The sequence below is a fragment of the Chiloscyllium plagiosum genome, unplaced genomic scaffold, assembly GCF_037043375.1.
Source record: "Chiloscyllium plagiosum isolate Xiang-an unplaced genomic scaffold, Cpla_swu_hap1 HiC_scaffold_34, whole genome shotgun sequence".
NCBI classification, from domain to species: Eukaryota; Metazoa; Chordata; class Chondrichthyes; order Orectolobiformes; family Hemiscylliidae; genus Chiloscyllium; species Chiloscyllium plagiosum.
In genome coordinates, this window is record NW_028270172.1 from 25,001,621 (window position 1) to 25,014,275 (window position 12,655).

Below are 12,655 nucleotides of genomic sequence, written 5' to 3' on the forward strand. Positions count from 1 at the left end.
TTCTTCAAAATTCTTAGGGATGGATGGCAGTTTTTTGCTTCATTTGGCAGTGATTAGAAAGCCCTTGACACAATTCCTCAATAAGATGCAAGGATGGTGTTGGAACCCACAACAAGAGAATATGTTGAAGTCCATGGATTTAATTATCATAGCAACTGCTGCTTCAGCCACAAGTTTAGGAGCAATACACATCTGAGAGCAACCGGATGGGTGATGCAAATTATTCTAGTATGCATCATAAGCATTACCCAACACAGAAATATGATATGCTGAGATTCAGAAGGAGAGCCTCTCAGTTTTATGGGCTCATGAGAGATTTTCAGATTACAGCTTAGATTGAAAGTGGTCAGAGACACAGATCACAAACCTTTAGTTTCTCTACTTAATGGGAAAGAGCTAGAAAAGATGGTGCATAAAATACAAAAATTGTGACTTTGACATATGAGCGTCACATTTGACAAAGTACATGTACAGAGAAAACGTCAGATGCTGTCGAATTGTTCCCTAGAGTGAATAGGCAACAACATTGAGTGATACTCTCACTCCATGGTGTGGCACAAAGACCAGCAAGTTGCAATCAGCTTAGCCAGGTCTAACACAAGCAGTTGAGGGAGTATAGATGTCTGAACATTCATAAGTATTTTGTTGAACATTAGCCAGATCAAAGATCGAGCAGATTGATGGTAAAAACTAACAAATTTTGAGCAATCACGTTATTTTACAATTGTGCTTGACTCACTGGTATATGAAGAGTGACTGATCATTCAGCTTCAGTTTGGGAAGATGTAATCAGAAAGATGTAACAGGGAAACTGCACCAGAGACAGACAGACTCAGCTCCTCATTCTACCAAAGAAGTTGACTCCATAATAACCCAACAATGTACATAATAATGTGAAACAAGTCACACAATACACTTCTGTGTGATACAGTTGTCACATTTAAGACAGCGCAATGGTGTGACTCAGAGATCTGAACAGAAAAGCTATGGTCATCCAAATAACTACAGACCAGCAGAGACCATATATTGAAGGGTTCATATCAAAGAGCCACAAGAACCTAAGCCCATCACATGTTAATCATCAAAAATGAATTTATTGAAATGAATCAAATGGAGAACTTGCTGATGCAAAGGACATACAGACCTTAGACTGTCAGGAACAGAATCAAAGTCAATGGTCTTCAACCTAGATAATGACCAGACTTCCATGTCCAAAGACAGGAGAACTGTGAAACCTCGAAATGACCTGAATTTGTCAAGTCACAGACCTAGGGAAAGATGGGATAGTGGTAACTGTAATTATATACAAAAGTAAACCACTACTAATAAAAATAAAAACATGGGAGGCAAGGTTATATATAGGTGCAAAAGTGTCCACAAGGATTAACACCAGGGAATGCCATAAGCATCATCCTCTATGATGATGTGAGGTGGCCTGAACAGCTTAGAATATCAAGGGAATGAGACCAGATATCTAATACTCCTCAAAGACTCTGTAACAATGCCTGTCACATCCATGTAACCTGTAACTAGTTATTAACATTCAATAAAATGCAATGTAAACTCAAAGAGGCTTTTTGAATTACAGCAGGAATTGGTTTTTCTCTACCGCTCTAGACAGAGCAGGCCCGATAGTTTTCTACGTTGAAAGAAGACGGTGGCAACATTTTTCATCAGGATCAGCAACCTATATGGTGTAGTGAACTGGTATGCTCATATAAAACACACAGACAATGTGCACTCAGAAGATATAAAAGAGAATAGAATTGTTCAAATAAGAGATAGAAAGAATAACATTTATTCTACACAAGTTTTTATTTGAACAGCTTTTTCATAATATTTGTAACTTAGCATCTGACACTTTTTTGTGAGATAGAAATAAAGTACAAAATTTTAAATATTTTTATCCAAGGTCTAATATTGTACCAAAAGCATTCATATTGCCCAAAATTGTGAACAGAACTTGGGTATTTATTTCAATTATCCTTAATTCTATAAAATGCTCAAAAATGCTATAAAATGTGTGATAGAAGGCAGCTAGAATATATAATGGAGTGTGCTGTGTCCCTGAGTCAGGAATCTTGAAAAATGTGTCCTGTTTTATATCAGAGCTATAATCTATGTATCAGCAATATTTTGTGTAAAGATGCCTCCTGCCTGCTCATTCACTCCCTGGGAGTGGAGTAGAGGCATTTAAGAGGTATTGTGATTATTATCTTAAAAGGAAGAATGTGCAAGGCTAAGGTGACAAGTCAGGGAAATGGTTCTGGATGAAATGCTCCTTCAATTGCTTCCAGATATTTTGATTTATTCTAGGTAACTTCACCTTTAAATCTCTCCTCACATCTTCAAAAAGATACTCTATTACATTTTTAATCATAGTTTCTGTAATTTTCTTCATCTGTCAGTGGCTGTGTACAATTAGATTAAAAATTAAAATAATCTAATTGCCCCTATTTTAGCATTTATATCCCCATTGATTTCATTATGAAGTATGTTATATTGATTATAATTGGAACTTGTTGTTAGATACTAAGCCAGTCCTCTACTTACTTGGTGGTCCATTTCCCCAACACATCTGACAATCTACCCTCCCAGCACCCTTACCTCACTATTACCTTATGTACGTACTAGTTGACAGAAATTGTCAAAGTGACTACTGGAGATTATGAACCTTTAAGTTTCAAAATATAAAAGGGGGCATGATTTGTCTCCCTCTGACAATTCCACACTGTGAGAGAAGTGACAAGTGGAAAATAGCTCTGCATTTCTGAAGGAGCCTTGATCAGAATCTCCTTTTGGAAATGCAAAGCTCTCTCCTTTCGTAAACAAAGGGGCCGACTATCAATCTGCATAGGATTGCCACACATTGGATGATCTGACCCGAAAGGTCATGCATATTCCTGTTGGGCAACATTTAATTGCTGTTTTCAGGTAACTTCTATCACAATTTCATTGTAAACATATTCATTGTCTCAACAGCAGCAAAGAACATAATGCATAACAATGCACCAATTTGAGGAAGTAGCAAACAACATGGATAAAGGCAAATCTGTAGATGTGGTGTATTTAGATTTCCAGAAGGCATTTGACAAGGTGCCAGATTGAACGAAACTAAATAGTGCGTGATGTAGCAAGTAATACATTAGCATGGACAAAAGCTTGATTAGCTAACAGGAAGCACAGCATAGGGATAAGTGCATACTTTTCAGGTTGGCAAGCTGTAATTGGTGGTGTATCACAGGAATCTTTACTGAAAGGACTGAATGCATGGTGTCTAAATTTGCTGATTGCAAAGAGGCCATAAGGAGTCTGCAAAAGGGATCACAGAGGTTAAGTAAAAGGGGAAAGTTGTTGACATAATATTGTGTGGAAAAATATAAACATTGCTAATTTGGTAGGACAAATGGTATACAGTATTAAATGGAGAGATGTTACAAAATGCTAAAGTACAGAGGGATCTGGGTGAACCAGTACAATATGTCGGCCTGTGACCATTGGAGTGCCACAAGGATCGGTGCTGGGTCCACTACCTTTTGTCATTGATATAAATGATTTGGACGTGAGCATAAGCGGTACGGTTAATAAGTTTGCAGATGAAAATAAAATTGGAGGAGGTGTAGTGGACAGCGAAGGGGATTACCTCAGAGTACAACGGGATCTTGATCAGATGGACCAATGGGCAGAGAAGTGGCAGATGGAGTTTAATTTAGATAAATGCAAGGTGCTGCATTTTGGGAAAGCAAACCTTAGCAGGACTTATACACTTAATGGTAAGGTCCTAGGGAGCATTGCTGAACAAAGAGACCTTGGAGTGCAGGTTCATAGTTCCTTGAAAGTAGAGTTGCAGGTAGATAGGATAGTGAAGAAGGCATTTGGTATGCTTTCCTTTATTGGTCAGTGTATTGAGTACAGGAGTTGGGAGGTCATGTTGTGGCTATACAGGACATTGGTGAGGCCACTTTTGGAGTACTGAGTGCAATCCTGGTCTCCTTCCTATCCATCGGATGTTGTGAAACTTGAAAGGGTTCAGAAAGGATGTTGCCAGGGTTGAAGGATTTGAACTATAGGGAGAGGCTGCATAGGTTGGGGCTGTTTTCCCTGGAGCATCAGAGGCTGAGGGATGGCCTCACAGACGTTTATAAAATCATGAGGGGCGTGGATAGGATAAATAGACAAAGTCTTTTCCTTGGGTCGGGGGAGTGCAGAACTAGAGGGCATAGGTTTAGGGTGAGAGGGGAAAGATATAAAAGAGACCTAAGGGACAACCTTTTCATGCAGAGGTATGGTACGTGTATGGAATGAGCTCACGGGTGCTGGTGGGGGCACATGGGGGGGTTTGGGGTTGCATACAGAGAGCAGGGTTGGGGGGGCAGACGGGGAGATGGGCAGACGGGGGGGGTGGGTTTGTGGGCGAATGGGGACTGGAGCTGGGGGCTCGTGCTTTGTGTGTTGCTAACTGGTCTCCTGAATGGGGAGCAGACTGAGCAAGTGCTCGTTGTGTCAATTCCATTGAACTGATGTTGGTGGTGGTGGTGGTGGTGGTGGTGGAGGGGGGAGGCTTGAGCAATGCTGCAGATCCCTTACACACAAGTGTGTCTGGTCAGAAACAAACCCTGAGACAGAGAGAGGGAGCAAGGTAGGCAGAGTGGGAAAAAAAGAAACTTCAGAAAATTCCGATCCCCAGAGGAGAGGCATTGAATCAATTAACTGAATAATCAATTATCCAAAAGAAATAGTGCCCGCCCATCTCGTTTGGATAATCGAGGTTCCTCTGCATTTATCTTCTCCACACAATCAACTGGGCAGCAGCCAGGCATCAATTAAAATGTCTGATCTGACCTAGAAGAAACAGTATGGTATTTGATTAGTTTGATTAGCCATGATCTTATTGAATGGAGGGGATTGCTTGAAGGGCTGAATGGTCGACTCATATTCTGCTCTTTCCAAAGTGGAGGATTAAATCATTTAGAAGCCTACTACTACAATTCCAAACTCCACAGAATTAAGTAGGGGGGGGGGGGGGGGGAAACCAACCTGTAATTGTAGTAGGGATTGTGGTTAACCGATGTGGGGTTTTTTTTGGTTTTTGGCAAACAGCAGCAAATAGAAGCTTTCCACTTTTGACCAACTTTCTGATGTCTGCTTATTAAGGGTTGTTTCAAAATTTGGCTCTGATAGATAATTTATAAAGCCCAATGATTTAATACAATTAATACCACTTATTTATAAAGTACATTATACAATCCTAACTTGCTTGGCTGGGCAAGTCACCACAGGCCTTGTGCAGATTCGCCACTCTGTCTCCAATTGGACTGGCAGGTTACATGACTGTTTCCTCAGAGCTTGTCCTTAAAGGGGCCAACTACGACATATACATTTTTGGGTAACCTTCATCTCATATTATTAAAAGGGTCAGGAATGGCCTTACAGTCATAGTCAAAGAGATGTACAGCATGGAAACAGACCCTTCGGTCCAACTTATCCATGCCGACCAGATATCCTAACCTAATCTAGTCCCATATGCCAGCACTTGGTCCATATCCCTCTAAACCCTTCATATTCATATACCTATCCAGACGCCTTCTAAATGTTGTAATTGTACCAGCCTCCATCACTTCCTCTGGCAGCTCATTCCATACACGCACCGCCCTCTGCGTGAAAAAGTTGCCCCTTCTGGAACTTTTACATCTGGGCACCTATCCAGAAAACCTTCTGGATAATGGGGATCAAGAACATTCTGTAGCATTTCATTTACCAACTCTTAATCTGAATTTATTGCAGTTGGCATTGCAAAGGTGGTTGCAGGATGAGGAGGGCAGCCAATCCCATTCAATTGGACCTGAGAACTGAGTATTCCCAAGGAAGAGTGGGAAGGAATTTTAGGACCCCTATAAAAGTAGAGCTAGTTCAATGTTTTGAAATTGAAAAATGCACTTCAATGAGTTATTTATATGAGAAAGGCTCATATTCTGCTCTTTCCAAAGTGGAGGATTAAATCATTTAGAAGCCTACTACTACAATTCCAAACTCCACAGAATTAAGTAGGGGGGGAAAGGCTTTTTAGCTTGGTATATAGCCAAGCTAATTGATTTGAAACACTCCGAGGCCTTTGAAAGAATGAATGGTTTTTGATTACTGATCTAAAATGAGGATCTGTGGATACCTTTAATCCAGAGTAGATGAAAGTTAACTCATCTTATTGTACACAACATGATTCTGAATCTCTGTAGAATTCAGTCAAGGTGTTTTGTGCTCCAGCCTAATTGGCAGCCTCCTACTTTAACTAATCAAAGCATTAATTGGTTAAAGAAAGTAGTACAAGATCATGCTGAAGCCATGATTTAGGAGATTTGGTGTTGATTTTGAATCCTGAGAGAAACTTACTCAGAATTGTTGCACCTGGAGAAACCAAGCAATAAAGTGGTGCAATGTCTTCTGTAAACAAGCTCATTTCAGAAGCTGAGAGAAAAGAAAGAAGAAATACCAAGCCAGCAAATTATCCAAAACTGATTCTGAGGAAGGGTCACTAGACCCGAAACATTAACTCTGAATTCTCTTCACAAATGCAGCCAGACCTGATGAGCTTTTCCAACTTTTGTATCCAAAACTCAATCGTCTGTGATAACCTGCAATATTTGCTCAAGATCCTTCTGGCATTCGCAGTCACCGCTGTAGCCTCAAAGGACAGACGAGAAAAAGTGGATATGAAAGTGCTAACAGAGGTTCCTTTCTAGTAATCCTGGAATCCTCTAAAGCTGCTGTTTTTGATTGACAGTACAAACTCCAAGATCCCATTTATGATTAACAATTCAAGTATTGGCCAGTTCAATGTGTTGCAATTCGGCTTCTCGCTTTATGCTGCAGTGGTTCGATGGAATCTGTGGTGCCTGGAACTTCAATTCAAGGATTTCAAACAGCCAAAAAGGGTCAAGTATTTCATATGAATATATGGAAAAATTGATGGATATGAAACAATTCAATGAACTTACGGTCTGGGGTTTTATATGTAACAAAGTACAATAATATCTAGATTGTATGTAAGAAATTTAGAAGAGGTTCCAAAAAAAATTCTTTACACAAAAAGTTGTCAGCCTGTACACGGAATTCACCTGGACTAATAGAGCAGAAGCTAAATCAATATTCAAGATTAAATTGAACAGGCTGATGAAGATACTAGGTAGGCAAACATGTTTGAGACTATTTACTCACTGTAGGGGATAAATACAAAAACAGATTGATATGAGCCATTAGGCCTAAACAAAGTTGTAATCTCATTGTTAGATATAAATTACCCTTTCCCTAATCACTTAGAAGCTGACAGAATGAGAGAAAGATTCCTTAAGTCAATAGACAACCACCTGATGAAGGAGCAGTGCTCCGAAAGCTAGTGCTTCTAAATAAACCTGTTGGACTATAACCTGGTGTTGTGTGATTTTTAACTTAAGTCAATTAAGCCCTCAGGAGAGGACTGTTAACAAGATGTACTTAACTCAACCTCTTCTAATTTCAAGTCTAAAGGTCACAAAACTCAAAAAGGTAGTATGTTGAATTTAAAATATTTAACTTAGAGACAAATTAAATATTGCATTCCTCTGTAAGCTAGCAATCTACTTTTGCTTTGCACAATTCTATTTAAATTACATCTGTTTAGTATCAACTAATATTGTGAATATCTGGAGCTCTTGTAGAGTAATGGTAGCTGTACTTATTTCAGAGGCAGGAAGCTTAGATTCAAGTCCCACCTACTCCAGAATTGTGTAATAATATCCCTGAACAGCTTGGTTAGAAAATATTTATGGTGAATATTTGTATTCTACTGACTAGAACCTTAAGATCAGAGTATCCCATATTACCACATGGTTAATTTCCATTCATTGTAAGCGAGTATACCAGACTATTTGTGGGCTTAGGGTTGCTTATTAATATAAAATGCATGTCTACATAATTAATATGAGCCTACTGCTCTATTTCTGAAGAATCACAGAATGATTACAGCATTCAAAGGCTATTTGAACTATTGAAACTGTGACAGCTCTCTGCAAGAGCAAGTTATGTGGTTCTCCACTTCTTTTAGAATGGGCATGTTAGTTTCAGTTCTTTTATATGTAAATTCCAGAACTTTATTAGTTACATTCTCAAGTGAATTTTTACAATAAGTGCCATGTTGGCCCAGAAAATGCATTGAAGGTGTGAGGTGCCCCGTGTGAGGCTGTCTGTCAGAGGTGGGCGGCACGGTGGCACAGTGGTTAGCACTGCTGCCTCACAGCGCCAGAGACCCGGGTTCAATTCCCGCCTCAGGCGACTGACTGTGTGGAGTTTGCACGTTCTCCCCGTGTCTGCGTGGGTTTCCTCCGGGTGCTCCGGTTTCCTCCCACAGTCCAAAAGATGTGCAGGGTCAGGTGAATTGGCCATGCTAAATTGCCCGTAGTGTTAGGTAAGGGGTAAATGTAGGGGTATGGGTGGGTTTCGCTTCGGCGGGTCGGTGTGGACTTGTTGGGCCGAAGGGCCTGTTTCCACAATGTAATGTAATCTAATCTAATCTAAGGTACGTCATACCTTCAATGCATTATCTGGGCCAACATGGCACCTATTGTTAAAATTCACTAGAGAATGTAACTTTAACAAAGTTCTGGAATTTACACATGAAAGAACTGAAACCAATTCTCATCTAAAAGATGAAAGACTTAACAAACAATCCAGGTTTTCTCAATATATAATTTCAGTTATATCACACTGTAAATTCTGTGCCCTATGATCTTATACTCCACAATCACCTGATGAAAGAGCAGCGCTCCAAAAGCTAGTGCTTTCAAATAAACCTGTTAAGACTATAATCTTCTGTTGTGGTATTTTTAACTTTAAATGAGGACATTCTGGTTCAGAACTCTCCACGAAAGGAAACAGTTCCTCTCTTCCGTCTTGATTCTTCATCCGAATCTCCTCTCTGCTTTGCCTTTTCCAAGGAGAACAATGCCAGCTTGTTGAGACTGAAGAATAAAATTTTCCATCCCAGCCCTTAACACTATGGCAGTCCCAGTCTGTCTGGAAAGTTAAAATCCGCTACATTATCACCCAATTATTCTGACAAATAAGTAAGATCTCCTTACAAATTTGCTTCTTAATTTCCCATAGAAATTTTAAGGAGCCCATAGTACAATTCCAATAAGATGATCATCTTAATTTTTCAGTTCCAACTAAATAACTTCACTGGATGGACTCCCTGGAATGTCCTCCCTAAGTACAGCTGTAATGTTATTCCTAATCAAAAACACCACTCCGCCTACCCCCCTTTCTATTTTTCCAATAGCATCTATATCCTCGAAAATTTTGCTGCCAGTCCTGTCCATGTCAGTCCTGTCCTTGAGCCATGTCTGTGTATTTGCTATGAAATCCCTGTTCTATGTTCCCAGTTATGCCCTAAGTTCATCTGCCTTACTTGTTAGGCCTTTTGCATTGAAACAAACGCAGTTTAATTTATCAGTCTACCCCGTTCTCCACTTTGCTCCTGCCTGTTTTGACTGTTTGACTTGCTCCTTTTCCCAACTGCGCCAGCCTCAGACTGACCTCTTTTCTCACCATCTCTCTGGGTCCCTGCACCCCCCTTCTCCTTTACTAGTTCACATCTACCCACCAGTATATTCGTCCTCTTCCAATTCAGGTGCAACTGATCCTTCTTATTCAGGTCATTTCTACCCTAGAAGAGATTCCAAAGATCCAAAAATGTGAATCCTTCTCCCCTGCACCAGCTCCTCAGCCATGCATTCATCTACTCTATCCTCCTACTGCTATTGTGATGATGCTGCTCCTTTAACAAGGTTAAGTTATCCTTGGCCTTTTCTTTCAGAGAGGTTGTAAAAGATACGACTCCGAAAAAAGTTGGATGGGTTTTAAGGCCAATTTCAATATAGCTAACAGATACTGCCTCAGGCAAAAGGCTTTTAAGTTAAAAAAAACTTGTATTATGAAAGGGGAGTGGCCAATTCTCCCAGCTAAGCTTATCTCCGGTTTGATTTAATGTTTTGACAGTCTGGCTACTCAGGGAAAGCCGTCAGGCAGATTGAGGCTCCTGGTCCAAGAAATAGCTACATGGAAGAGAGTGTTCCATGCTGCCATCTCTCTCTGTCCTGTAAGACCGTGTGTTTGATTTTACCTTTTGTGCCAAGGGTTGTTTATGGAAATTGTTGCAAGTATTGGGAACAGCATCATTAAGGTAATATAGTTGGTTGGGTTTTCGGATGGGTTGGGTTGTTCTGTACTCTGTTCTCTTTTGGTTGGATTTGATTTGGTAATCTTGTAAATAAATTCTGTTTTGTTTAAAACTAACTGACTTGACCAGCTGCATCCCTCCTGAAGTATCTGTGTTACACCTGCCTAAAACAACTGGCAAAGTTAGGGTTTTGGCTACTTTCTTAAAATGTTTTCAGGGGGTCTGGCCTGGTCCAATATACTACTCTCACTAGCACATGGCACCAGGAGTATTCCCGATATTACTAAACAAAAGAGAAAATGCTGGAAAATCTCAGTAGGTCTGGTAGCATCTGTAAGGAGAGAAAAGAGCTGACGTTTCGAGTCTAACTGACCCTTTGTCAAAGCTGACATTCCAGATATTACTACCCTAGACGACCCGCTTTTTAACCTAATTTCCTAAATTCTCTCCTCAGAACCATCCATTTTTAAATTCCTGTCATTGGTTCCAATGTGTATAATTACCTCCTGCTGGACCCTCTCTCCTTTGAGAATATTCTGTCCCCTCTCTGAGACATCCTCGACTCTGGTACTGGGAACAACATACCATTCTGGTGTCACGGTGTCGGCCTGCTTTTCAGACTGGAGGCCTGTGACCAGTGGTGTGCTTTTAGGCTTGGTGCTGTGACCACTGCTTTTTATCATTTATCTAACGGATTTGGATCTGAGTATAGGAGATATGGATAGTCAGTTTGCAGATGACACCAAAATTGGGGATGTAGTGGACAGCCAAGAAGGTTATCTAAGAGTACAAGGGGACTTTGATCAGATGGGCCGAGGAGTGACTGATGGAGTTAAGTTTAGATAAATGTGATTTGCTGCAATTTGGCTAAGCAAATCAAGGCAGGACGCAAACACTTAATGGTAAGGTCCTGGGGAGCATTGCCAAAAAGGGACCATGGACTGCAGGTTCATAATTCCTTGAAAGTTTAGTCACTGATAGACAGGTCAGTGAAGGCAGTATTTCAGTATAGAGTTGACAGGTCGTGCTGCAGCTGTACAGGACATTGGTTAGGTGACTTTTGTAATACTGTGTTCAATTCTGGTCTCCCAGCTACAGGAGAGGGTGCAGAAAAGATTTACAACGACGTTGCCAGGATAGGAGGGTTTGAGTGATTAGAAAAGGCTGATTAGTCTGGCGCTATTTTCCCTGGAGCATCGGAGGTTGAGGGGTGACTTTATAGAAATTTATAAAATCATGAGGGGCATGGATAGGGTGAACAGCCAAAGTCTTTTTTCCAGGGTAGGGGAGCCCAAAACTAGACATCATAGGTTTAAGGTGAGAGGGGAAAGATTTAAAAGGGACCTAAGGGGCAACTTTTTCACACAGAGGGTGGAATGAGCTGCCAGAGGTAGTGGAAGTTGTTGCAATTGCAACATTTTAAAGGCATCTGGGTGGGTATATGAATAGAAAGGGTTTAGAAGGGCCAGATATCCCAAATAAATGTCAAATGGGACTGGATTAATTGAGGATATCTGATCGGTGTAGACAAGTTGGATCTGTTTCCATGCTGTACATCTCTATGGCTCTATCTATCTATTCACATGACAGAAGTCACTTATCCCTGGAGCAATTTATATAATTCTTTTCTATAATCTCTTTGAATTCTCTCTGCAACATGATTTTTAGAACTGGACATGCCAGTTGAGGCCAATCCCAGTGTTTTATGATGGTACACTATAATTTCCTTGTATCTGTACCTATTTAGAAAGCCCAGATTTGGATACATTTTTTTTAATGATTTTGACTTTTCAATGTCCTTTCCACCCTAAACATATCCCCCCAGGAATTAGTGGTTCCTCTTTGGAATGATATCCTGAAGCTTAGATTGCCTATCCATGTTCTTTTTGACAGTACATCAATTCACACTCTTATGAACTGAATTTCACCTGCTAGATTTTTTTTATGTTCTCTTAAACGTTATCACTATGCTCCACACAGTTGACAATGCTTATACAGGTTTTTTTGTCATCTGAAAGATCTCAAAGTGAGTCCTGTACCACTGTCTCTTATCAAAAAGCAGTGGAAGCAGTGGTCCTAACATTGACTTCTGGGGAACACCATTTGTCACCATTTTAATGTCAGTCAGTCAGTCAGTCAGTTTTGTACGGTGCTGCAACTATCCATTTTAGTCCATGGGCTCCAATGTTACTGACAAATCTACAATTATGAAATTTGTGAAATGTGTCACTTTATGAAATGTTTTTAGTGCAATATCCAAAGGAACAAGTTGTTACCAGTATTAAAACAAATTTAACATTCAGTAGAAGCTTACCAATATATATTTGAGCTTAAGATTTTGAGCTGTGCCATTGTAATTTATGAAATGCTCAATCAAGCAATTGAATTATCACCTAGCAGTTTACCGACATCTAAAGTATTCTAACATGGCTTTTAAATTTGAGG

At 40.1% G+C, this 12,655-nt stretch overlaps 1 protein-coding gene across 1 annotated transcript in view; it reads right to left on the bottom strand.

Moving 5' to 3' along the window:
• The window catches only part of zdhhc11 (zDHHC palmitoyltransferase 11), a 148,941-nt gene extending 142,535 nt beyond the window's left edge, over positions 1 to 6,406 (bottom strand). The window contains exon 1 of the mRNA XM_043719342.2: positions 6,388 to 6,406. The gene's annotated coding sequence lies outside the window, so the exon portion shown is untranslated. The remainder of the gene's footprint in view (positions 1 to 6,387) is intronic.
• Positions 6,407 to 12,655: the final 6,249 nt, after the last annotated feature.